General features: G+C 42.3%; 1 protein-coding gene across 3 annotated transcripts in view; it reads left to right on the top strand.

The window, feature by feature from the left end:
• Window positions 1-5,517: 5,517 nt before the first annotated feature.
• The window catches only part of SMAD1 (SMAD family member 1), a 47,402-nt gene continuing 26,799 nt past the window's right edge, over window positions 5,518-26,120 (top strand). The window contains exon 1 of one of the 3 annotated variants that reach the window (XM_072336139.1): window positions 5,518-5,726. The gene's annotated coding sequence lies outside the window, so the exon portion shown is untranslated. Of the gene's footprint in view, window positions 5,727-5,989; window positions 6,359-26,120 lie in introns of those variants that run through there. The other 2 variants (XM_072336138.1, XM_072336137.1) reach the window with 2 other exon arrangements.

Raw genomic sequence — 26,120 nt, 5'->3', positions numbered from 1 at the left:
CTGAGGTAGAAGTGCATGTAAAGCAAGGATTTGTCACTGAATTCTTCCATGCAGAAAAACTGGCACCCACTGACATTCATTGACACTTGCTGAATGTGTATGGAGAAGGAACAAAGAGTGTCAGTACAGTGAGGCAGTGGGCAGTGTGTATCAGCAGTGGTGACAGCGATGTGAAAAACAAGCCATGATCCAGGCAGCCATGCATGTTTTCACCACCATGGTATGCAGTCTGTTGTTTGTTGCTGACAAAAATGCATACCTAATTGTGGTGGCTATGTTGAAACATAGTGTTTTGTAGCTGAGAATTTGCTCTATCAAGTAGCATTATTATATTCTTTGTATCTGTTGTAGTTTCCAAAAAATAAATAGGAGGCATTACTTTCAGAGCAATCTACGTATAGTATTAGTGGGCTAAGATCATCATTTGTCATTCAGGTTGCCTACACCGAGACTGTATTGATTTTATGCATTCAGAACTTCATCAAATATTTATTATCCTAGGTGTGTGCTTCAGGCAGAACGTGTGTAGAAAATGTCCGTGAAAATGTTTGAGCCTTTCTGAAAACAAGACAAAGAAATGAACAAATTGTTTTGCCAGGGCTGAAAATGTTAAGAGAACGTTTGGGAGAATATATCAATTTGGCAGGAAAATGAGGGATGATTTTTCTTTGATAGGAGATGAGCAAGATTTATCTTAGCTTCAGTTTTGCAACTAGGTATTGCCAAAGCCCTTTCTGTAATGGTTAGCTACAGCATAATCTGGTGGGGAAAGCAAAATCACCGTGTGTTATTTCTGACCACTTGTTGTTCTGTTCATTGAATGCGACAGATCTTTTGGAAAGAACATGTATAAGCAATAGAGGATGGGCATCAGGACCCACCACGACCGAGTACTTAAGATGACAACAACAACATTGATCCTGATAGGTCCTTACTTTCAGCGGCCTAGTTTTGCAGTTTTTGGCTTATAATGAGGATTTATAGATTTGTGCAATAATATATGAAATGTAGAGGGGGTTGCTTTTAAATCTACTTGTTTGTCAAAAATTTGGCTATTTTTGGTCTGTCAAGGAAAGACAGAGCTTAAAATTGGTCCTAATGCCTTTGTCATGTGGGCAACTGTAAGAGGCCATGCTTTTTACATTACTGTCTCAAAGTTCGCCACTCTCCCTTCCCCATCCCCTCAGCTGTCTATTATTTCTAATAAACTGGTCGGATCAACATTTGAATGTTTTTCTTCTTAATCTCACGCCGGGCATAACTTATCAAAAGAACCTTGCCTCTCCTAAATTGGAGCGAGACAGCAACATTTTCTAACACTTTGCATGACTGCCAGGACATCTGAAGCCTATGATGTCATTTCCTCCTGAAAGTGCAAACAGAAACCAATACGTATACATTTATTCTCAGGACTTATCAGTTATGGAGAAGTCACTAAGAACTCATTGCCTTGGGATGACTAATTTACTTACTCTCCATAAGAGAGTAAGTAAGCTCATTCAATTCCTTGGTCCTATCACTCTTTGTCTTCAAAAACATCTTACTTTAGCTCTTTTAACCCCACATATGCTGTTGTACTTGAAATGAAAGAGTTTTTCCTCGCTTAAAAAGAAGTTCACTATATCTATTACAGTTTCATAAGCACTTCAGCTGGTTGAAGCCATTCACCCTTTCTCCCACCATATTCCTGCTCCTACACAGGGTCAGCACAAGGGTTTGGACAACCACACAGTGAACCTTATCAGGGAATTGATTCAAATTAAAAATGAACTTGGCCCCTGAAACATTTGTTTTTCCCGGCCACGCCAGTTCCCTAGGCCTGTTCTGTCTGCAGCTGCACCAGCAACTGTGCCAGCACAAAGGAGGTGGGTGACACAGGGTTAGGGATGAGCAGCTCTTGTGGGGGAGAAAGGGTGGGACTGTTTTACTGCTGACTTATGCAGCCAAAAGTGACACCGGCAGCGTGAATTAGAATTGCATTGGTTCAGGAAAACAATGATAGGACGGTTCTGAATTCCTTGAGATTTATACTAAGTGCTGTTTATATGGGGAATGGAAGTGGGGCATGAGAGCTTTTTCTGTTAAGTTTTTAATCCGTTACGGTGTTCTTAGTGTGGAATGAGCTCATTACTTTGGGTATGAAGGAGATAGATCTCTGTATCCAGTTACCATGATCTGCTGAGTCAGTCTCATCCCAAGGTCCCTTTAGTCCACAGGCAGTAGCGTAGCAAGCTATAACACACAGCTGCTCCTGTAGCACCAGTTTTTAGTGTACTTGTCCTACAGTGCAACCAAGTGACCAGGAAATGAGAGCCCAGAACTGCCAAACCACCTCTGATTTCTCCTCTCATAGGGTTATTGGCTTTAATTTTGTATCTGCCACCTGTCTGAATAAACTTTAATGTATCATTCTGTGGTGTTTTCTTTCACAACAAGATGTAACTGGGACAAGGCTGTAAGAACTTGAAAATAGTAATTAAAATGGGAGATAAGATTAGTCTTAGTGGTGTCTTCTAAGAAGCCAATAATAGAGCAAGGTTGTTCCAGTTATGTAAATCTTTTTAAGCTGAGTGACTAAAGGGAAATTTAATTTTAAAAGAACCAGCAATGTTTGATTACATGGGGTCCACTATCTGTTATAAAATGAAAGCCAGGATAAAGCGAATCTACCTTCAAAAGCTTCTAAATAGTGCCAGGTAATATGCAAACGGAAAATTTCATTCCCTAGAAAGTACAGCAGTGGTGCAGCATAGTGGGCAGGAGTTCTGTGCTCAGCTGCAGTCAGAGCACAACCCAGTATTCCTCCCCTCCTTACCAGTGATTAAGTATTGCTGGAGCAAAGTCCTTACATTAGAGTCTACAGAGAAAACAACCAATAAAGGAGATAAGGGTGTGCCATGCTTAGCACATTCTCTGCCCAAACCTCTCAGATTCATAACTTTTAATAACGATCTTGGCAGCTTTAGCCATATACATTAATCTTAGGCAAATCATGAATTTTGGTTTGAATCCCATCATCTCATGGGTGGAAAAGATGAATGACTTCCCAATCTGATCAAAGACATTTTTGGCATCTAGAAACAGATTTAAAGCAGAAGTCTTATTTAATGCAACAAAGGAAAATGCATATAATAATCTTGTAAAATTATCAGTTCCACATTTATTTTATATACATCCTACTTACTCATAGTAGGCCAGATTAGGAAGGACTACTAGGTTAGAGTGAAGATGTTCTTCTGCATGAGTGTGTCAGGAAACACAGGCAGGTCCTAAGGAGGCTTTTGATTGTACAGGGACAAGCTCATGAAGAGCTCATGAAGAGCTCATTTAAGCAAATGGCTGGACCCACCAAAGAATGTGTAAAGAAAAGCCTCACCATTTCTATTGTGGATAGCTCCTTTATGTTTGTGCACGCACTGCCAGCTCAGAAGTTCTTTTCAGAGCACCAAGAATTGAATCTTGATGCTTGGGGATGAGGACCAGTCAACTCCTAACACAGACTATCTTTTTTTGGCTTCTACTGGGAGATGTAATAATCACATTTCCGGGAGTAACATCAGAGCAGTTCTTCCAAGCATTAACCACTTTGAACAGCCTAAGGTACCACCACTCTCATATCCCCCTTAAAGCACTGGTGAAAGGAACCTCTGCTAGTCACACTCAGCCAGCCTTGGGCAGGCACTTAGGCTGCTGAGACACTACTCTTATGCGTGGGAGCAGGGGAGGAAGGAGAGCTGCCCCAAAGCCTGCTTTGCCCCAGCATCCACTGATGCCAGCAGAGCACTTGGCAGCACAGACAATCAGGGAAGAAGGGGAACAGGAGAACTGTGTCCTCTTTAATAGGGACAGGGCATCAGATGAGCAGCTCAGTCATTGCTATCCTTTTGGTGCCCCATTCAGTTGCCCTTTGGAGGCCACAGTTCAGCCAGTCCAGGTGCACTGTCACACTTCTGCTGCTGTGCAGACTGAAATGACTTGGCCCAGCTCAAATCCAAGTGCCTTTCTCAGCAGTGGAAATCAGCTGCCAGTGCCGTACTGCCATGGCTAACCAGTACCCTAAACCCAGATGGGTTTGGAGAAGTATACTGAGCTCTGTACTATTATGGTGACCTCTTAAAAATACACCTTACCTTTTCTCACATGCTGTTTTTTGCTGGAGGCATCTTTCCCAAACCTATTTGTGATTTGTGTGACTGCTGAACAATCTGCATATACAATTTTAATAATGCTGTGGTGGGAAGCTTGTTTAGTACCTCACCTATTCAAAGAAGAAGACAAGCCATGGAGAATAGAGGTTGATGAGTGCTGTTTTACCAGACCAGAAAGAAGGAAATTATGAAATCAGGTGTCCTTAAAAAAAACCCACATTGTTCTTCCTGACAGAACAGCTTCTCCTTTCAGAAAATGCTGTTTGTATTTTCCCACACTGGGGCAACACTGTAATGGCCGAAAAGAAAATGACTCCAGTGATTTTAATGCAAATAATAAGTTGTGTGTTTGATAGAATTTAATTGTCCTTGAAGTTCTAGTTTTTGGGCAGAAACCTTGTGAAGTAGAGCTAAAACAAAGTATTTGGTGATAAACCTTCTCCAGAAGGGAGCTGCTATCCCTGGAATTTCTGTGGGTAAACCTGGTAAAACATAGTCTGCCTTGATGAGATTAACAGGAAATAGTAACTCATAATCTGCATATAGACTCTAAGTGTAGGGAATGGTTGAAATCTGGTAGTAGTGGTAGCAGTTGTTGAATTAGTATTTCTTTAATGTTTGTTACATGGTGTAACTGGATAGAAATATGCAATGTCACTGAGTATCCTTTTGCACTGCGCCTTCTGATATGCTGTTTCTGAGAGGATTTTAGAAGTGGTCAGGCAGGTGCTTGGTGAGATTTTAACAAGTGTACAGGAGATTAATGTTTCCTTTGAAAATGTTATTAGAAGTTTATTTGCGTAAGTATCCCGATTCCATTGAAATTCAGGTTTAGGGCCTTATGACTGACGGTGTGATCAATCAGACTGATGTACAGATAGGCCAGGAGGGATGGCCCATTTTGTTTCCCTTTATAGTAAAAGCACATATTAATGTGATCCTCCCCAAGCCTCAATCTAAGTAGAAAATAATTTAATTCTCTTTTGCCAAAGCAAACCAACCAGTCAAGCCTAACGACAACAAAAGAGGTAAAAATGTGGTTCTAACGAGACACCTGACAAACTGCAGTGCAGCCCTAATTATTGTCTTGTCGTATCTGCTTAGTGTGAATCATGCACTGAATTGATGCTGGAGCAGTGAAATGCCACGAGCCTGCTGCCCGTCCCAGCCCTGCCAAAGCAGCCTGCTGATCAGCCCAGGCTGTGGACACATGTTGTTCCTTTTCCATGTGTTTCTCCATGCGGATCACCCAGACGCTGCCAAGCTCTTGGGGCAGGCACTGTAGTCTTGCTGTGTTTAAAAACGAGGCTAATACCATCCCTAGAACCTGCTGGTGTGCGTACAGTGATGTAATGATGTCGGTGCGGGTGCATCATCATCTTTTCCTGTCTTTCACTCGTTGCTTCCTATCTCCTCACAGGGATGATGGCTTGGTGAAAGCCAAGGAATTTGCTACAAAGATGAGCTTCCGTTCATTCATCTGCACTGTTGCTTAATCTTCTTCGAGCGGGCTCTGAACCTTCGGCTGGATGCGCCGCACAGCAACTGAAAGCGCTCGTTCATTTCAAGGCCATAGGGGTAAGCGTACGTGAGCGCACGCTTTCACACATAAGGAGCAACTCTGTAAGCGACGGGTAGCACAGAACCCCGTTCTGTCAGCGCGCTGAGCGGAGCGAACGCGCCGTTGGCCGAGCCCCGTGCGGGAATAAAAGCACCGAGTGCGTCGCGGCCCTCCGGGCCGGGTCTGGGCGTGCACAGCGCTCCTAGCGGGGCACGAGCCCTGCTCGGCGGGGCGGTAATTTGGAGAGGATCCCTTGCCGGGCCGGTGCGTGCGCGCGCGCGTGTGTGTGTATGCATGCATGTGTGTGTGTGTGTGCGCGCGTGTGTGTCCGTGCGCGTTGGCAGCGGTAAGTGGAGGCTGGGCGGCTCCGACTGCCTGACGCCAGCGCGACCAGATCAATCCCGGCGCGGAGGCAGGGCGGGCGCGGGGCTCGCCCCCTCTCAGCGCCCGGCGGCCGTACCACAGCCGGTAACAGCTTCGCGGCCCCTCGGCTCGCCCTCGGCTGCGCCCTTCTCCTCCTTCTCCTCCTCTTTCTCCCCGCTGCGCCGGGCCGGGCGAGGGTCCCCGGCGCGTCCGGGAGAAGCGGCTCCGTGCCCTCTCCCTGCCGGCATGATGGCGACCCGCCCCGCTGCCGGCCCCCGCTTCCCGGGTAGGTGCGGGTGCCGCCGCGGGCTCGGAGGGAGGGGGGGCCCGCGGGAAGCCGCTCCTCCGCCCGCGGCCGCCGCCCGACCCCGTCCTCGCTGCCGGCCCCATTGTGCCCCGGCCGGGGACGCGCAGCGCCTCGGGACGGGGAGAGCTCCCGCCTTTGTTTTTACGGGGAGAAGCTTTTCTCCTCGGCCGGCCCGAAGTTCTGCCTGCGTCGGGACTTGATCTTGCTTTCTTTCTCTCCGCAGCCCCCCTCCCCTCCTTTTTTTTTTCTTTTCTTTCTTTCTTTTTCTTTTTTTCTTTTTTTTTTTTTTTCCTTTAATGACAAATCTCTGCTTAGAGGTCAAGGAAAGTTCACTAAATTTTTTCTTCCTTGCCGTTAGAAGGTTGGGATGCACGACATTTCCTCCTCCTCGGTGTAGTTTCTTCATATGCTCGGGGCTCTGCAGCCAAATTATCTTATCCTGAATATAGATCTTCAAAGCTGATTGAAATCTACCGGTGTGGAAATACTCAGTCATACACTGGAAAGGATCTGGGCCAAATCCTGACTTGTTTTTTTTGTATAAACCGAAGTCAGTGGGAGTTGTTACTGTGGAAGCAGCGCTGTGCTTACTCTTTTGTTAGCAGATCCATCTGCAGATATGTGCTCTGACCTTCCAGTCTGCTGTTATGTTGGACAAATAACTGTAACTTAGTCTGAGCAGTTATCGTTACTGTCGTGTGGTTTATGGGAAAAAATTGTTTGCTGGGTGTAAATTGAGTTACGAGTGTTACTTGGGGAAGGAGAGGTGTTGTGAGATGGAGGTGAGTGGGAGCATGAGTGGATGTGTATTCCAGACACAAGCGAGTGGGAAAGCTCATTGCTGTGGAACATGGCACAGTTTAATGCATGTCAGTGCTTGAGGATACGGCATCTTGAGGCTGACATGTTTTAGGAAAAAGCTGTGCTGTGCACAGCTTAAGGCTGCTTTAGCAAACAGACTGGCAGTCAAAAAGAAAAGACGCTGTGTAGATAAACCTACCTTCTCGGTGAAGACTCACTCCAGTAGATCCGTGTGTTTTTAAGCAGCACTCAAGAACAGGACTAAGAACTTAAGCTGACCTGGCCCACAGAGGCTGCATTTCTTCCTGGGCATGTGTGTGCCAGCAGCTCTCCAGCCCGTGCGGCTGCCGGCCTGTATGTTGGCCTGCCAGACAATGGGAACAAATCGTGTGAGGAAACTCGAGGTGTCAACATTGGCTTAATTTTTTCTTTTGCTTGTCTGTAATTACTCTGCTGAATTACAGGAGATTAGTTTGTTAGTTGCAGCTGATGAGTATTCCTTCTATTTTCACACCAAGCCAGAGAGCTGTGCTGTGAGGCTTGTTAGGGGTTCTTATTGGATTTCGATGCAACTTTGGAGTGCTCGCTTCATCCCTGTGACCCGAAGATCCTCAGGATGGCACTGAGAGCTCTGTAGCCCCTTTTAGGATTCCTGCTCTGTCCTCAAGGATCAAACCCTCATAGTTTACTTCTGACTGCAAGGAGGAGCTTGAGAGAAATTTCCCTCGAGGTGGGTGAGCCCGAGTCCTCCACAGCTACCAGAGAGGATCTGTTCAAGGCACGATCAGGTTACCCTAAGGGCAGGGATTTGTCCTTGCTGCAATTTTGACCCCACAACCACCGGGTATGTAAACAAATACATTTTTTTTTTCTTCCTCTGTCCTGTTTGGCTTGCCTTCTTGTCCACCCTTAAAGCTGTGATGATCCAGTGCATTTGAGAAAAGTGACTGAATGAACAGATGAAGGTCTTTCTGTTTCCATATAAATATTAGCTGTCAAGTCAGATGCATGAAAGCTGATGAGCTTTTGCTGTTCCTTTGTAGCTTGAACACAAAGTAAGGAGCTGAACGTATGGAAAGGTAATACAGCGGTTCAGAAAAGTACTTAGTGTGTTCTAAAATATTGGGAAGTTATTCAGGTTAAATTCAGAGTTTAGTTTTTAGTATAAAAATTTACATTTTGAAAATGAAGGGATTTTTTTTTTTTCTTTTTTTAATTGAAACATTAATGCACTGTATATCGTATCTGGCCAGTGGTGTGCTTTCTGAGGTCCAAGCTGTGTGTGTAAAATAGAAGCTTATTTGAGTAGTCTTAGCAAGCCTAATGGAGGCATCATCTCAGCTTTATAAATAATGTAAGTTGTGCATAATGTGGAGTCCCTGGAGATTGCAGAGAAAGCATCATTACCAGCCTCTTCAACTTGCTGGAGATCTTAAATTGATTTACAGCACTGAACTGGTGCAAAATGATACATCAGGATGACATGGGGTCAACCTGTAAAAGTCTATGATGTGAGGCCGTTAGTTCAGTCATCATAATTAAACTGTATTATGAGGGCAGCAAAGCGAGTGTGTGACACATCCCATTGTGCTTCAGATGGGTGGCTTAAGAATCGAATAAAGGGAGCACCATGTTTATTATTTAGGTTATGCAAAGAGTAGCTGAAATCTAAGCTTGTACTGCGGTGTAGAATAAATGCTGAACCAATTTAGGTTGACTCTTAACCTCTTCCTTGCAGTTGGTAGTAGCTGAAATAGATGGAATGTGTGTGCAGCGTGGAGGTGTGTGGAGCAGAAGTGATTGCGAGTGGGCATCTCTGAATTAATGTATTATTTTCTCTAGTCTCCAAGTCACCTAGACTTCACCTGCACGCTGTGCTGTCAGATATCAAATGGGCAATTAGGCAAAAAAAAAGCTGTTTCTCCCCTTAATGTTGTTGTCTTAGTAAGTTCTGTAACTGCCTGTAGAAATGTGTTTGTACGTCTGAGTTCTTTTATAAGACAGCATTTGTTTGTAACTTGAAATATATGAGCAAACTTATTTTAGAACAGGGGCAGTGATTCTGAATGTGGGTTGGTGTGGATAATCCTACCTTCTTGGTGAAGGCAACTGCAAGCTTCACATTCATGTTTATGCTCTAAATAGCTTGGAAAGGAACGTAGCACGTGGAAAAGTGTTTGCTGTATTGCTTATTAAACTGTCTTGCACGTCTGCTGATACAATCACTGAGAAGCATTCTGGGCAAATCCTCTTAAAACTTATTTCCAGGGGTCAGTGTGTGAGTGGGAGATGTGTGAGGTTTGGTTTTATTGGCAGGTAAACCAATTTCCTTGCCCATATTGGTGAGGGCTCTATGGTTGCATTTCCTGAGCTTTCTCCCTCTCCCCAGAAAGAAACATCTCTTATTTTTAGTCTCAAAGGTAATGGAAAAAATCGAATTTTGAGCAATATGGGAGAAATGAAGAGAAAAACAGGTAATAGCTGTGGAAGAGTTGTTAGCGTTCAGGTTCAGGTGTATCTCAATAAGAGATGCAAACATGGCCTGACATGCCGGTGGCTTAAAGGCTCACATAGGTAGGCATCTTGCTCTGCTCTGGCTGTTTTACTCCAGCTGCAGTGGTGTAACTCCAGGAGCGCCTAGAGGACTTCTTTTTGCGTTTGAATAGCAGGCTTTGCTTGAGGTGGGAAAGCAGTGATTTTAAAATTGATACTTTTTTCTAATTGATAGAGCTGTATCCATGCAGGCTGCTGTATAACAGCTATTTCCATGCGAATGTAGCTATTTAAGACTGAAAACAACGAGGGAAAATGTTGGATTAGGCCTTTTGTGAAGGGCTTTGCAGGGAGTGGGTCCGGGGGTGATGAGAAGGACACTCTGAGCTGTTAATGGCTGTCACAAAGATCTCTATCCTCTTCTGAGGACAAATGCTTATTTGCATCAGAGAAGCTTTTTTGTTTTGTGTGTATTTGAGTGAGGCTGTCCTTGTGTTTTCTTTTTTAACGGGTCGGAGAAACAAAGCATTTCATAAAATAAACAGGCTGATTTTGGAGAATGTAAAGTATTTTACAGAGTGAAGATGGCTCCTACGGAATATCTTCCCACTTCAATTTTATACCGTTATTTTTTGGCGTTGGGAGAATCTGTTTGCTGAATGGAGCGATGTTGGAGCGCACTACTTCAGATTAGGCTGGGTGAGGTCAAGTACTCAGTGCCACCCAGTTGCATAGATGGGTCAATTTTTATCTTTCTCTTTTTTGATTCTGGGAAGGATGGAATTGCCAGTGTAGGGAACTTGTCCAGTACGGCTATTCTGAACACCTGCACAGTGCAGTCATCCTGACATAACTCTGGAATTGATCTGGGCCAACGTAGCTTTTATTTCAGTACAGGCTATTATCTACAAGGGAGCGTAATGTTAGAATAGATGTCACCCATCTTCTTCATTTTGTTGTTCTTCCACCTTCGTCCTTGCATGCAGAGGTGAAGTGTGGAGTACAGGGTGGAAGACAAATTATTTTTAAGCATGCTTCTATATAAATCATTGTATTTAGGCAGTGTTCAAAGCAGTTCCATCCAAAGGCAACTAATATGTCGACTTGGCATGGAGGCAAATAGTTAATGTAGTTCACCGGTGATTTTTGAAGCATTATTTCATATTTCTTTGACTATAAAGGGAATACTTCCCAACTTGGAAACATAAGGCTGTTGGAATAGCATATAACCGTGTTTAGAACTTGCACATTTTTGTCGTTAAAATCATTTAAATGCCAATCCAGGTCAGAACGATCAGTGACCATCAGTATGCTGTTGGTTAACTTGGCAATCAGGTGTCCATTAATTATTATATTTTGACTCTGTTAAGGGAATTTTAGACAGAACCTTGAGGAAGTTCTCTTGCTTCTGTGTGCATCACGTGTTGAGTCGTCTGTCTGCCAGCTTTAACTGATGGAGCTGGGAATTACTTTACTTTAATTTACTTTACTTTAATTACTTTATTTTGTGTGTAAAGTTGGGTTTCAGGATTTACCATGTTAGAGTTTCTTCTGCAGAATGTATGTGTTTAAAAACTTTTCTAGGCAGAGGAAAGCAAACAAAAAACCATGTGTGCATATAGAGCTAACACTTAATACTCATGTGGCAGCTCAAAAAGGGGTTTATGATTTCCGGGAAAAACTTGATGTTCACATCCCTTGTATCGTGCTGTGACCGTAGTTGATAACACTTTTGCTTGTTTTTCTTCCTCAGTTTGTTCAGTGTTAGAAGAATAAATTTTCAGTAATTTCAGTGTTTTCATAAAACACTGATTTGCTGAGGATGTTTTTCTGGTATTTCAGACTTTGGCACAGCCTTAAACACCTGATATTCAGTAATAGCAGCATTCTGCTTGGCGTAATCTGATGAAACCAGGATATAAATCTTTTAAGATAGGTTATTCTTACAGTGGCATATAGGTGGGGTTATTCACACTCAATAGGTTTACTGTATTTACACTTGCACATGTCAATGCCTAAAATAACATTGGAACAGTGGACTATTTGGACCAGATAAAGGTAGACTAAAGCAATATGAAAGTGCCTGAAAACTGATCAAAGTGTATATATTTGTATATAATTTGTATATAAACAATTTGTATATAAATGTATAAACCAAAAGTCGGTTTATGAAGTTACTGTCTGGGAAGTTGTGTGATAAATTGGGGCTCCCACTGAAATGTGCTTCTGAGAGTGGCAGGAGGGAATATTTGCTGCTTGGAGAGATACTGTTAATGAGCTATATATTTGATTTTATTCTATTCATCTTTGTGTCTGTTATGTTTTCTTTGAATATTGATATGGAAAGAATTAATGCAGCGTTCTTGCTGCCTTACTTTACTTAGTGGGGACTTTGATTCAGCTGATGTGAGGGACCAGGTATGTGGCTTGTAGATATTCATATTTCCTGAGGCAACTGGAGAAAAACAGAGTTTACTCTCAAGATACATTTGGCTGTGTGTGTGTTGGGGGGTGAGGGGGGGGAAGGGGGCAGCAAAGAGGAAGGGGGTAATGTGGAAGCAAAAGAAAATCCTGCTGGAACTGACATCTCCTGCTGTTTCATTTGATAAGTTCTTTAAGGTTACCAACATTGTTTAATTCTCTGTGGTGTCCCAGTAAATTACAAAGTGGATAGCGAGTGTGTGAGAATTTTTTTTAACTCTTTGTTGTTCTTTTCTTTCTAGTTCTCCCAGCACATGGTAAAGCAAACACTTGTTCGTGTTCCTGTAGGGAGAGAAATTGGCAGAACGCCTTTGCTCACTGTTGGTCATTTGTCTTTTTTTTTCTCAAGGGTTTTTAAACTGCATTGTATGAAGTAAGAAAGCTGCTCCCAAGCTCGACCACAAGCCCCAACTTAGGAGTGTTTGCAAAAGTTAGAATTTGCTCGTTCATGTTCTGTTTCTTAAGGGTCTTTCTCTTGGTAGCTTGTGCTTTGTTATTAAATTTGCTCTTTTTTTCCTTGATCACTGCTGTGCTTTCCTGACTAGCATGTGCCTTGGAGAAGATGGCTTTTGTTTAGTTTTGTTTTAACATAGGGAGGACTTTCTCTCTTCAGGTCAGCACAGTTAGAAGTTGTCTGATGACCTCTGCTCGTAAGCTTATTCCAGAATTAGTTTTGAGATTTCTTTCTGAGGCCTTCTAATGGACTTGCTGACATGTGCATTCTGGCTTCTGGGACTGCTAAATGTATGATATGATTGCTTGAGTTTAATTTTAAATGTGTAGTTGTTCGTGTATCTCAGATAGCTCAAGTATTTACTATCTTACACAAGGAGGGAAGAGGGATGTGGAAGAGGCAGAGAGACAAATCAGGTAGCATTGCTGAGGTCTCACCATGAATCTGCAAAGCCAGGACCAGAGTTTGGTTTTCCTCGTTTCATGCAGTATCCTGGTTGTTTGTCAGATACTTCTGCCTTTCCATCACTGAGTCTGGAAGATGGATAAAATGGAAATGGTTGGGACTTCATCTCTATTCACTTGATGAATGCAGTGAAGAATGATCTTTCAAAAGATGTGAATTTTGACCTTGCTGCATATCTAGGGAAACCTAGTTAGTGTATGTAATTTCCATCTCAGTTGTTAGACTTTCTGGTTCTCCATTGTTGCTCGCTTCTGACTTTGCAGACTGGCATACTTAATAATAGACCCTTTATTTTAGCCACATGAGTGTCAGTGTTAAGTGCTGCTACTGAAGCATAGTAGCTGAAGGAAAACACTTTGTCCATACTAGCTTAAAAAGCTGGGATAACTTGATTATAGTTTCTGTAATATATAGGATTAGATTTCATCTGGGAAATGTGTTATAAGTACTCTCAGGTTAAAATCTTGTATTATGGAATTTTTTTGGACAGATGACTGTGAAATCACTTCTATGTTTTCTTCAGATGCTAGATCCTTTAGCTATTTAGAACCAGCTGAGGCAGAGGTTTTGCTTTGGGGATGGGACAAGGCTTTGCAAATGGTATGGGTTGCCAGAGTCTGAAGCACTCATTGAAGATAATGCTTAATCTCTGTCCTGATTATCATTTAAAATTAGAAGGGTGGTAGTTCCACCAAATGGAGAGGACCCTAACAGCTCAGTTTTTCTCTGCTGCAGCCACAGGTTTCCTTGCTGGGTAACTGTTGCTCAACCTGGTTGAACTGGTGGAACTGTTCTGCAGAATAGTGGTAATTGTTTTTGCCTGGCTAGGAAGGTGAATGGGCTAACAGACTGAGCAGGGGAGGGAATTGTGTTGGAGTATTGAAGCTGGCATAAGGGGATGAAGGAAAGCCTTTTCCTCTTTGCTTGGGAGCAAACTGTGGGAGCTGCTGATCTGCTTGCAGACTGGTGACCTTACTGGCCGAAAGCAGCTGTTGGAGGTAACCCACTGTAAATGAGTACTCCCAGATGAAGGCTTCCCCAAAATGCTTTCCAAGGAAAGGCCTAATTTACAGTTTTCCCAGATGCTTATGTTGGTGATTAGCATGATGAGGTTAGACTGCCAACAGTTATGTCAGTCACAAAGCCCCGGTGTAGTTATATTGGCAGCAAAATGACAGTGATTAATGATGCAGTGTATTTTATGGGGGGGGGAGGGAGGATGGATGGAGAAGAATATCTGAACAAGCTTTTTTGGCCAAGTACTGTTCTTCTGGTATAAGATGGAAACTACAGTAAGAATGTTTTCCTATTTTAATATGATTTGTGAACAGAATGTCCTTTAAAAGATAGGACAGATGTGTTTTTTCTTTATTTTTCATGGGGAAAAATATGACCTGCAGGTTTAATGCCTCCTGCATTTACAGGATGAAATAATTTGAAACAACTGCTGGACCAGGTACATTAGTTGTCATTAGCAAGAAGCTAGAGGAAAGCAAAATCTTGAGACCGTTTGAAGCCTTCTGTAAATGCAGGTTGGTGTTACTGGGAGCCACTGCCAGTGAAGACAGGTAGTGCGGATGAAGATGATACGTACTGTAAGCCTGTGAACTGCTTGTAGCTTTCCTGGGTTCTTCTGACTTCAGAAGTCACTTGGAAGTTTTTGGATGTCAGTCCAATTTTCTCAAAGGAAACTGAGAAAGCACTTATCTTAACTGTGTATTGTGTATGTCTTTCGAATAATCTTTTCTTCCAGCTGCATGTTTTTTCATGTGTTCAGACATTACATCTTTGTAATATATATTTAATTTCAAGGAATTAGACTAAATAACTACAAATTCTCACTGAATTCCTTTCTAGCCTTCTGTATTACTGAAGAACTATCCAGACTCCTGGGAATCTGACTAGCCTTTTTCCCCTCAAACTTGACTATAGGCTTTCTTGAAATTTTGTTCTGCTCAGATAACATCACCTGCCATAATAACATCACGGTTTCAGCAAACTGATTTTTAACCCGAGTTTCCAAAAGCCTACCACTTAAAATTTGTGGGTTTTTTTGTTCTATCTGAAATTAGTTGAGGAATGCTTGTGTCTGTATGTATGTTTATAGACTGGAGAGAAGTCACTTTGGGGAGGCAGAAAGCAAGAAGATTAGGTGGAAGTGGGTGTCTCAAGTAACTTAGAATTTGTGTGTGTCACCTCAGCTTGGAGGAGATACTGAAGGAAATTTTGAGTACATTCATAAGTATGTAGATCTGTTTGGAAGATGCCAGACTCACATGCTCTGTGAGGAAAACTCCAAAGAAACTGTCGCTGATCACACTGATCTTATTACCATTTGACTCCATGTCTCTGCGAGGCCCAGATATCAGTGACTGTCATGGTAATGTCTGTTACCATGAGTGATGTTGTCCCTGAGGCCAGATGTTCATACTATTTTGGGATAGATGCCTGGTGCCCATGCAGGCCTCATCCTGCTTGCAAGGAGGGCAGAAAGCACTGGGCTCTCTTAACCATAGTTTCTGAATAATGTGCTTTCCTGCCTGTATTGGTCCTCTCAGAAATTCAGCAAGTGACCCCTCACTTCCCCCCTGCTCTGCATTCTTACACCTGCATCTGTGCAGGGAAGAGTTTCAGCACATGCGCTGCAGGAGCTGAGATGAGAGAGCACTGGTGGCAAGCTGCTTTCACTAAATTTCACTAAACACAGTTCTGTGTTTCTGAATATAAGCAAGTTTCCATCACCCCTTTGCCAAGCTTCTTGCCTTTATCCACTTGGCACACAGAAATTTTAAGTCTTCCAGGCCATCCAGCAAACTGGGGTTGTCTGAGCCTGAAGTCTTGTTACTGGGAGAACCTGGCAGCCCAGGAGTGCTGGTTTCATCCTCAGAATTAAAGGCATCCAGAGTCACAGCTTAAAGATGGGGATTGTGAATAGTTGTGTGCTCTCTTTGTGCACTGGCATTTAGCCTAGAAGTAAGTAGCCCTGGAGAGTTGCAAGTCCTGGAAGTTCATCCTTGTAATCTTTCTTCATGTCTTACTTGGGGTTTGGAGCTGTCTTATCCACTATGCTGGAGCATCTCTCACTGCTTATTCAGTAGTAGGCAGCAATGGAAAATTTGCAAAGTGTGATGCTTCTTTTTCTAGCTAGACTGCTGCTGGCCCCAAAAGGCATGTGTTGGTCAGAAAATGCTGTGTTTTGGTGTCTCAGCTGTAAGCTTGCAGTATTTCAGTTCTGTGATACCTGAATTTAGTGACTTTAAGGCGGTCTTAGAAAATAATGGTGGGATGAATAATAAGTTCCCTGAATTCTATATGCAAAATCATACAGGTTGTATTAAGTTGTTCTTTTTGTTTTAATCCTACACTTAAAGGATACTCACTATTTCTTTGTATGTGATTTGATTACCAAAGTCATAAAAAGCTTGCAGATAAGCAGGGTACCAGATAGATAGATAAAAGCCTTTTTTCTCTTGTCGTAAAACTTCCTTATTCCCAGTAAGCACTGTAGGAGGATATCTCCTACTTCCTTTCAAGTTGTGCAGTTGGCAAGTGCTGTATGAACTCTCAGTTCCTATCTGTGGGCTGAAGCCTTGTACAGAATCCTCCAAAACCTTGATCTCAGGAATATGAGAAAATGGTGAAATTCCGCAGATGTTCTGATTCAGGGCTGTGAAATGTTTGTGCTTTATTCTGTGGCCTGTTAGTCCTCTTTGAATCTTCAAGCACAGTTTACATCAACATCTTGTGCTTTTAAAATTGGACAGGTGTCCCTGAATCGAATCACAGAATTCTAGGGGCTGGAGGGACCTCCAGAGAGCAAGTCCAACCCCAGATGGATCCTTGTTACCCCATTCTCTGCTGATGGTAGCTGGGAGGCACTTATGGTTGCTGGGACTGATGCAGTAATGCTCACATGTGCTTAGGTCTTGGCAGTGCTGCCTCACTCTCCAGCTTTTCTTACTGAAACCTTGTGATGGGTTCTTGCTTGGGCTGCATGGGGTGTGAATATGTCTCTTGGAATGATGACTCTCACAGAGCAGTCCTACCAGCAAATGTATTTTTGCTGTGGAGCAGTAACTTGGAGATTTGTTCTCTGCTTGTTGGTGGGAGAAAGTAAGGCTTGAAGTGAGAAAGCAGCTTGCCCTGAAGGGAGCAGTATCTGTTTTCTGAGCGCCAATTCAGCAATGTGTGACACTACTCCCACTGACAAGGTTTTGCAAGCTTAGGGATGCCAGAAGAAAGCACCAATAACCAATTTACTGTTAGACATCATCTTTTATCTCAAGTGCTTTACCTTGTTGTCAACTGGGAGGCTGTTGGCATGGTTGTCAACCACAGCAATGCACAATACCTTCAGCACCAGGCATGCCTACCACTGTAAGAAGAGTGTCTGTGCTTCCAGTGCTTGATATTCTGTTTAACCTGAATTGCTTTAGAGAAAGCTTTGCTGAGAACACTTCTTAAGTTAAGAGACCACTTAAATGCTGTTGTAGTGGTGTGTTGGTAGTTGTTCTTCCACCAGCACAGTTTTTAATATTGGTGGGATCGTAGTCCCTGCTAGAATTTCAGTGATGCGTAGTTGAAGGCCTTCATGCTTTCAGTGTTTTTGGTACTTGTAGCTCGTGGTCCGATAAAGGCCTTTATCATTCTGCATCTGTGGTGTGTTTAAGTGTGAACCGCAAGTTTCCTGAGCTGATCTCAGATAAGTTTCTGTAAATCTTAGCTGCAAATCTTAACTTCTTGTTTTCTTCTATATAAGCTAAAAAGGCAATCCTAAATGGTGTGACCTTGGTCTCTTCCATTTGCAGAGGACCTGCTGTGTTCAGGGTGGGGTGAGCACTGGGGGTCATTTGCTGTGGTGCAGCAGCTGCTTGTGTCTGTTTGGGTGTGATGGGAAGAGACCCGTCTTTGTGTGGGCTGCAGTCCAGTCCTGGTTTTCAGAAGGCTGCTAATGGCAGGCGGTAATTAAACAGTGCTTCACTGGAGGGTGGAAATCTGGCAGATCGGGATGTTTGTTTCTGGGCTGTATGAACTTGGCTCATGAAGCTGTATCATCTTTGAACACTTTTTCTGTCCAAAATATTGTGAATTGCAGGACCCTCCACAAAATGTAACGTCGATCTTTTCACTCTGCTTGTCATTTCAGCAATGTGATGAAGGCAGTGTTCTAAAGGATGAAATACCTCCGTTGCTTTTGCAGAGTAGGCAAAAAAAAAAAAAAAAAAAAAAAAAAAAGGAAAAAAGCAAAACCAGAGGACTCCTTTTTCAACTAAGTAAAGCACACGACTGAATGGCTGTGTACCTCAAGATGCTTTTAATTGGGGCAATCTGAAGAGGCTATTCTTGTTTGGCATTTCTAAGTGGTGTTTTGGGGAGTACAGGGGAGCCAAGCTGTGAAGAGAGTTGTTTATTTTAATGGCCTTTCTTTCTTTGGTTTAATTTTCATCAGTCTATTCTTTACTCAGGCTTGACCTAGTGACAGTTTAATTAGTGAATAAATAATTTTTCCTTCTCGGTTTTTGTTTCCTCTTGCATCGCTGAAACATTCTGCCTTAAAGCTGGGTATCTGGAGCTGTAATTTAACATCTTTACTTAATCTCTGGTGAATGAGATCTGGGTTACAGTCTTTAGAAGTGGTTTACTGCAGCTGATGTAACTGTATCAGTGCGTGGTCTTGGTAAAATGAATCATTTGTAGGAGCAGCAGCTTGTATAAGCTGAGCATAACTGGATTGCATTTGCTGTGGTTGTGTCCTTAAAAATACACTACTGTAGAATTACAGTAGATGGGGGCCAGCAGAGCCTGTCCCGACTCCAAGCAGTCTGTGCTGTTCTGTAAAGATAAAACACGCCTTGCATTCTATGGACTTCAGTCAAAAAAATAAAGTTGAAGCTTTGGAGGAGATGGGCTTTAAGTTTTCCTTTATGTCACAAATGTATGTTTTATCTGCCCTTCAAAACAAACAAACGAACAAACCCCTGACAGAGACATGTCAGTGTATTTTTCCTCCCTCTCACCTGTGAAGGAAGTTCCTCCCGCCCTGCCCTGATGAATTGGAGGGAAATGCTTTTTACAGCTGATAAAAAGAAATAAAATTCCATGCCCTTCCCAAAGGAGGCATTCAACAATTGGACAAGTGGCGTGGGACCATGTGTTGGTTTGTAAAAGGATATAGTTTGTAAAGATGTTTCCTTTGATGCCTGTGATGAATATGGATGTGTTTCCGTTCGAGAAGGTTTTGATTAAATTCAGCAATTAGAGCTGACCAGACAGATCTAAATATAGGAAGAGGTTTCAGTTATCCTGTCTTTGTGTGTAGTAACACACCCACACAGATGTGTGTTTTGTTATTGTTGTAAACAACACCTGTTTTCTGAAGACAGTTCAAAAAGTCAGGAAAGGGAATGATCTTTGTGGAAAAGGGGAGTTTTATGATGAAAGGGAAGGCTATTTCCCACAGCTTTTTTTTGGGGGTGTGTGGGGGGAGTGGGGGGTGGGGTTTACTAGAGGATTTCTAATATAGACAGTTAGACTGGTTGTGACATCTTTGTGGCTACACTGTGTTCACAAAGGCACAACCAGGCCTGATGGGCAGTGGTTCAAACTGCTTTGCAGGCTGTTCTGCATTTTCAGAGCTTGGCCTGTGTCGTTTACTAACTGAAATTCTTGCTTTCCTCCTGTCTTGCCCACTCTGAGCGGCCAGTGGGACAACACCTGTGGAAGTACTGTAGCTAAATCTGCCCCAGAAGCTTGCAATATAATGCTTACTATGATGGCTGGTAATTCATTCTATCTTCTGACATCTTTTTGTTTGATTGTTTTTTATTTTTATTTTTTTTCTTCTTTTGAGTGTTTGGCTTATTTGATAATCTCTGTATGTGGCCTTCTGTTGGCAGAGCGTGTAAAAAGTGAAGAACCTTTCATGATATCTTCTCAAAGAATAACCCACATGAATGCCGTCCTGTCAAGATTTGTGGTTCGCAGCATTGTATTCATTTTGTAAGTTATTTCAGAGAAGCTCATGGTTTTGTAATGCCATCTGTGTCAGAAATCTAACCGAATCATCAAATTACAGTTCCTTCCTGACTGAAGTTAATATTTTAACTTGCAGTTTTAGAGATAATCTTTGGTAACCCATCTGATTCAGTGCGGCTGCTTGCCAATACCGGAAGAGGTTTTTCCACACCTGGGTCTATGTTTCAGTGTGTTCCTTTTGTATGAGCCCTCCTGTGCACTCGGCTTATCCTGTTCCCAGCTATGAAACAAACTGAATTAGTTTTGTTTTATTTTTTTTTGCCTGTAGCCCTGGCCTGATGAATCAGAGGGCAGACTGGCAGGTGTTAGAAGAATGGCAGTTAGTGACATCACCGGGACTCACTTGCATCTGAACATTAGGATGAGTACAATTCATCAGTGCGAATTAGAGTTTGCCATCGTTCTTTAACTGTGGTGAAAAGTCCACGGTTTGAGCATTTGATGATGAAGCGATTGTACATGTCAATGTTTCTTGTAGCAGGGAGGAATTCTGCTTTATTAAGGGTGTAGAGAAATTTGTAACATGTGTTGTTCCAATCTTTCTGTTACAACGAACATTACCTGGCATTAGTAAGAGCTGTGTGTTGGTTTCTAACAACAAAAAAAAGGAGCATATTTAATTGATGATACATCTCTGTTAAAATTGGGATAACACCTCTGCTGTCTCTTCATTGTGTTATTTCTCACAATTACATATTCATTCACCATGATTCTTATGCCAGTTTAGTTGGATTGTAACATAGTATTTGGGTTTTACTGTATACAGGAATGAGGCATTTTCTTTGGAGAAGCAACAATGAGGTTTATGAAGTCTTTCAAATCTGGGAACCAGAAACTGGTTCCTGTGGTCAGAGAATGCAGGAAAAGCCTTGGTTCATGGTAGAAACCAACCAGAGGCTGTGTTCTGATCTGAGCTGTGACCGTAACTGGCAAGGAGCTGGCAGATACCGATGGCATATGGTTATTTCTTCATGCTCAAGAATAACTGAGCAGTGGAAACTTCATTGTTGGGGTTGTTGTGTGCTCCCCATTACAAAAGGCATCCATAGCCTCACTGTCTCATTTTAAGTGAGTGGTGGATCTGCTTTTTGGTACTCAGGTGATGTTCAGAACTCATAAATCGAATGTTAGAAGTTGTGGAAGTCCTTTGATAAAAGGAAGTACTATTGATAGCTGAATCCTCCAATAACTGGTAGGGAATTCTTGCAAGAAGTTGTGTGAACCACTGCTGTGGTTAGCTGGGCTCCAGTTAGTACCTGCTCTTTGTGCCATTGCTTTGCTCTGTTACAGTCTGCTGTGTTATGGGGGGCAGATTGGTGCCTAAAGGGATTTACTCTCAGGGCTGAATAATGACATGTTGGTGACTTTCTTCAAAGGGCAACCTCTCATTCCAATATGGTGAGCAGTCGTCTTTGTCCTCTTTCTCAGACATGGTGCTTTGCCTTAGTCTCAGGAACCAAGACAGAGCCTGCTTTATAGGACAGGCTGGAAGTGTCTTCCCAGCCCTTGCTGGGTGTCTCCTACAAGTCAGGAAAAAAGCCTGTTGAGTGTTTTGAAGTATTTTCAACACCAGTACACACTTCTTACTTGAACACTTGATATGCATATCGCGTCACATGCTGATTCATGTGATTCATGGCAGAAATAAATGTTTGTGTTTTAAAGGTTTTTTTTTCTTTTTTTTTTTTTTTTCTTTTCTTTTTCTTTTTTTCCCCCATGCCAAGAAGACATGTAATAACATTAATTTTCTCTTTCTTTTCTACCTTCCCACCCCTGGCACTGATTCTCCTCCTTTTCAGAAATGCAAGGAAAGCCGAATCAAGCTCTGTTTAAACTCTCTAATGAGTTTTACAGCAGTGTGAAATGACTTTCTCTTTTTGCATGAGTACTGTGATGCTACTGAGGCTTCTGTAAGGTTTTTATGCACTTTTTCAAGACGAACAAGGCCTGATCTTATACCATAAGAAGGTACAAAGAAAGAATTCTTTGATTAGCAAAATAAATCAGCAGAAGACTTCAGGCTTCTTTTAACAAGTCACATCATGTGAAGAAGAAAATCAAAACTTTTTGCTGCTTGCTCCAAGAATAAGGAGTCAGAGGAATCTGATGCACAGGCTGGTGTAGCACATTCTGGCGTTACTGATGCTTAGACTACATGCTTTTTAGTAATGTCTGAAAAGCAGATTGGCACCCAGTGTGATTGTCAGTATTGTGCGTTGTCAGTAATTGTATGTTCAAGAGAGACTGTGCTTATTTATTTCAGGTTTGCGTGAGCCTGGGTGCTCAATAGTTTCCCACATATCGAACACACCAAACTGAGCAATCTGTGCTATATGTATTCTCAAAAGTTAGAATTGGTAATTTTTTCAGTCCTCCTCAATGATAATTAGTCCATAATTTACATAAGATATTGCTGACTCTATACTTCCACTGGTACATCTGCTTAGCAGAGGGGTCTTCATGAGGGCAAGGGTCCTCTTGACCTATGAGTGTGAACTTTATTGTTACAATGAAGGTAGTTCAGCATGGACCTTGAGTTTTATTGCCAAGTTGGCAACGTCCTCAAAGCATCCTGATTAATGTCCTCCTCGAGGCCCACTGGCTCTGGTTAAAGGATGCTAAGTGTTTATTCTTCTGATACCTAACACGGTCTTAGCTCAGTCTTTGGAGTTGGTCTTAAACAGTAATACATGGAAATAGCTCTTGCAGAGGGGGGAAGTGACAGCTCTCTGGCTTCTATGCCAAAATCTGATCTTTTTTTTCTTTCAAACTTCTAAAAAATAAATGTCGTACTCAAAGGAAGCAAGAACTGCTGAAAAGGTGTCTTTTGGGGGAGGTAGAAGTATTTTAAAGAAGCAAATTAATATCTCTCTTCTTGTTATTTGTTTATGTTGTCAATAATTAATGGGCACTGGGAGAAGACACATTGAATAACATTGGATTTTTAAAGTGCAGTAAGAAAACTAGACATCTTTCTTCATTAACAGTTATGTAGATTCTATTTGCTGTGGTTCTTGCCTCATCTTATGTCTAACTGCGCCGAGTACATATGAAAAATATTAATGGGATCCTTTCTGCCTGCACCCCTGGGCTGTGATACAAATAAGGAAGTTAGAGCTGCTTGTTTGCCTGAAACTCGGGTTTGGGGTTGTTTCAGCTCCTGCACAGCTGAGGATCACCTAATTGTCCCAGCCCTTTCCACCCACCAAAAACAATCACTTATGCAAAGTGGGGCAGTTTCCTATGGGATCTCCTGTGGGAATTTGAGAACAGTCTCGCTGAGTATTTTACTGTCTGCTTTGTGTTGCTGGCAGGGTAATTGTGAGCATAGGAAAGCAGAGCTTGGCTTTTAGGCGTTTTGCCCGAGTATGGCAGTCTAAATCCAAGGCTGGCTGAACAGCTCTGTGTATAGTACTCAGTTTTGTCCCAGCCCCCTCACAAGCTGCGTGTGGGTCTGTGTGTTTGTCAATCCAAAGATCACACAAAAGATAGCAGCAGTGGAGGAAGAGGAATAAAGCAGTGCTGATATTAGTTTGTTGATTCCAGCTCATCCATCAGCAGACAGAACATGCAATAAAAAGCGCATAGTTTTTGATGTGTAAAGAGTGGCTGATAAGTGGGTAACAACTTGATTTCCTTTCAACTGATTCCAGACTGCCTTTTGGAGAGTGTCCTGTTGTTTGGCTGAGCTTGTTGCACTGGTACCTTGTGAGTAAACATAACCTTCAAGGGCTGGTGGTCACTCAGCTGTTGGAGGAGCAGCTCCTATTTTCCCAGAAGGACGTGTGTATTTGGGAAGGCCGACGCAGACTGTCATCTGTTGACTTGTGGTTTAATCTTTATTTTGCGCTTCCAGCTGATAAGACCATTTTGTGCAAAAGTAATACAGGAAATGATGCATTGCAAAAACCAAAAGTGGCAAAAAGGGAAACAGAATGTACTGGCAAAAGCTCACTGCTACGGGCATGCTTCTGGCTTCTTGGAAATGAAAATCTCCACCTACATGGCCTTTTTTTAGTTTGACACCACTACTGGAATTTAGCATTCGAGTGGTATACAGCAGCCTGGGGTATTTTTGTTTGTTTGTTCATTTTTCCTTTTCTTTCTGGCTAATTCAGGGCCTGGATCTTCCCTGGGCAGGCTGAAATTCAGCAGCAGTCCTGGGGTTGGAGGTTAGCAGCAGGTTGTAGATGCGGCTCGCAGCTGCTAAGCTGCCTTGCCCTCAACTGTATTTTCAAGTACTGTGCCTAATGGGACTCACTGTGCTGCTCCCAGTGCATTTCCTGCTGGTTGCTGCTCCAGAGGTGCCAGCTGTTAAGATAACACTTTTGTTTGTGATGTTGAGCATACATTGGAACACGTGCTTATGGGAATGGGACGTGCGCATGTTACAGGATGTGATCCAAGAATGTCAGAAAATCTATTCCTGTGGCGTGGCTGCTTGGGGTTACATCTGAATGTCTTCCTGGTCATATCAGACCTTATGTGCAAGCACATGCTAAGGCTGTATTTTCAGGCCCTAGTGAAAACATACTGTTTCAATAGGCAGAAAACTTTTCCTACACAAGTAGTTTGCCCATCTATTTTTTAAAGCAGCTTGGTAGAAGTGGGTCATGCCCACTGGTAATCAACGCAGACACAGTTCTATGTATGTAGACTGAAGCTGGGGTTGAGATTTAGACTTCTAGACTTTTTAGACTGCTTTTTTTTTTCACTTGAATTTCCATCCACATATTCTAAATATTTTTGTTGTTTCAAATCTAACAGGTGTGAAGTAGAAAGTTTGACTTGATTACCTGGTAACAGTGGTGCACATCTTGTGCGTGGAGCTTGTGTTTTTTGTTTTCGAAAAGTAGAAAAAAGCTATTCAGAACATTGAATGAGATACAGGCTATATATGAGTTGAGAATAACCCCAATACTTGCATGCATATTTAAAGTAAGTGTGCTGGGTCTCTGATAATAAAATCGTTGAAATAAAACAGCATTTTAGTACAGCACTTTTGAATGTATATAAGGATAAAATATACCTGGAGTGCAGTCGGTGACAGTAATGGAGTTTTAGTTCAGTTGACAGTATGGCTTATGCTCAGGTAACAAAATCTATTGTTAAATTTGCCCCAGGCTTATGCATTTCTCCCATTGTACTGACATTATTATTTCAAGTAGAAGTCTCAGCATAAATGAATGGAAAGTACCAGGACGAAGTGCAGGTAGATGCAGTCTTTGTCTTAGTTTAAGATCATTATTCTCATAAATGTAGTTTATACATTTGACCTAATAAAATGGTCTTTGCAATTAGATAATTATTTTAGTGACAACTTATTTGAATCAGATTCAGTTTCAGCTTGAAGTACTCTAAGTGTAGAGGTACGCAATGAAATTACAGTTATGACAGTTAGGAGCATAAGTGTGGCTCAATTTCAAGATCTATATATTTTTTTTGATTATAAACTTGCAATTCAGGCTCATGGCTGCTCTGATACCTTCTAACCTGTCTGTGTATGGGTAGTGTATGGATTTTTTGTGGTTTTTTTTTGTTTGTTTGTTTGTTTGTTTGGTCTTTCTGATGGTAACAAAAACATTTCTGTCCTTTTCCTCTTCCCTCTTCCTCTGCAACCTCTTGGTATCTGCTCTGGGATACATTTCCTGTCTGTCTTCATACTTAATTTGAATGTTTCTGTTTTAGTGTTCCTTATCTCCTTATTCCCTGTGGCAGAGGTGAGTCTCTTGCTTGCTCATAACCTGGGTAAATGTGAAGCCTGCTGCTTGCAGAAGACCTGTAATAGGGATTTCTCTGTATGCAGAGTTCTTCTCCCACCTTCACCCATCGCTTCATTGCTGTTTCACACCTCCCGACTTGAAGATCACTGTACCACCTCAAACCCTCTTATCAGTTCTTCCTCCTTTTTACTCCTTCATGTGTCTTTGAGCACATCAGGCTGGCACTGTGAAGGGAGGGGTCAGGATGTAGTCAGTGAAGTGAATTCATGATGTCTTTCCCTTTCATTCT

Source organism: Excalfactoria chinensis, chromosome 4, assembly GCF_039878825.1.
Source record: "Excalfactoria chinensis isolate bCotChi1 chromosome 4, bCotChi1.hap2, whole genome shotgun sequence".
NCBI classification, from domain to species: domain Eukaryota; kingdom Metazoa; phylum Chordata; class Aves; order Galliformes; family Phasianidae; genus Excalfactoria; species Excalfactoria chinensis.
The sequence above is the reverse complement of the archived record's forward strand: the minus strand, read 5'-3'. Positions and strand labels throughout refer to the sequence as shown.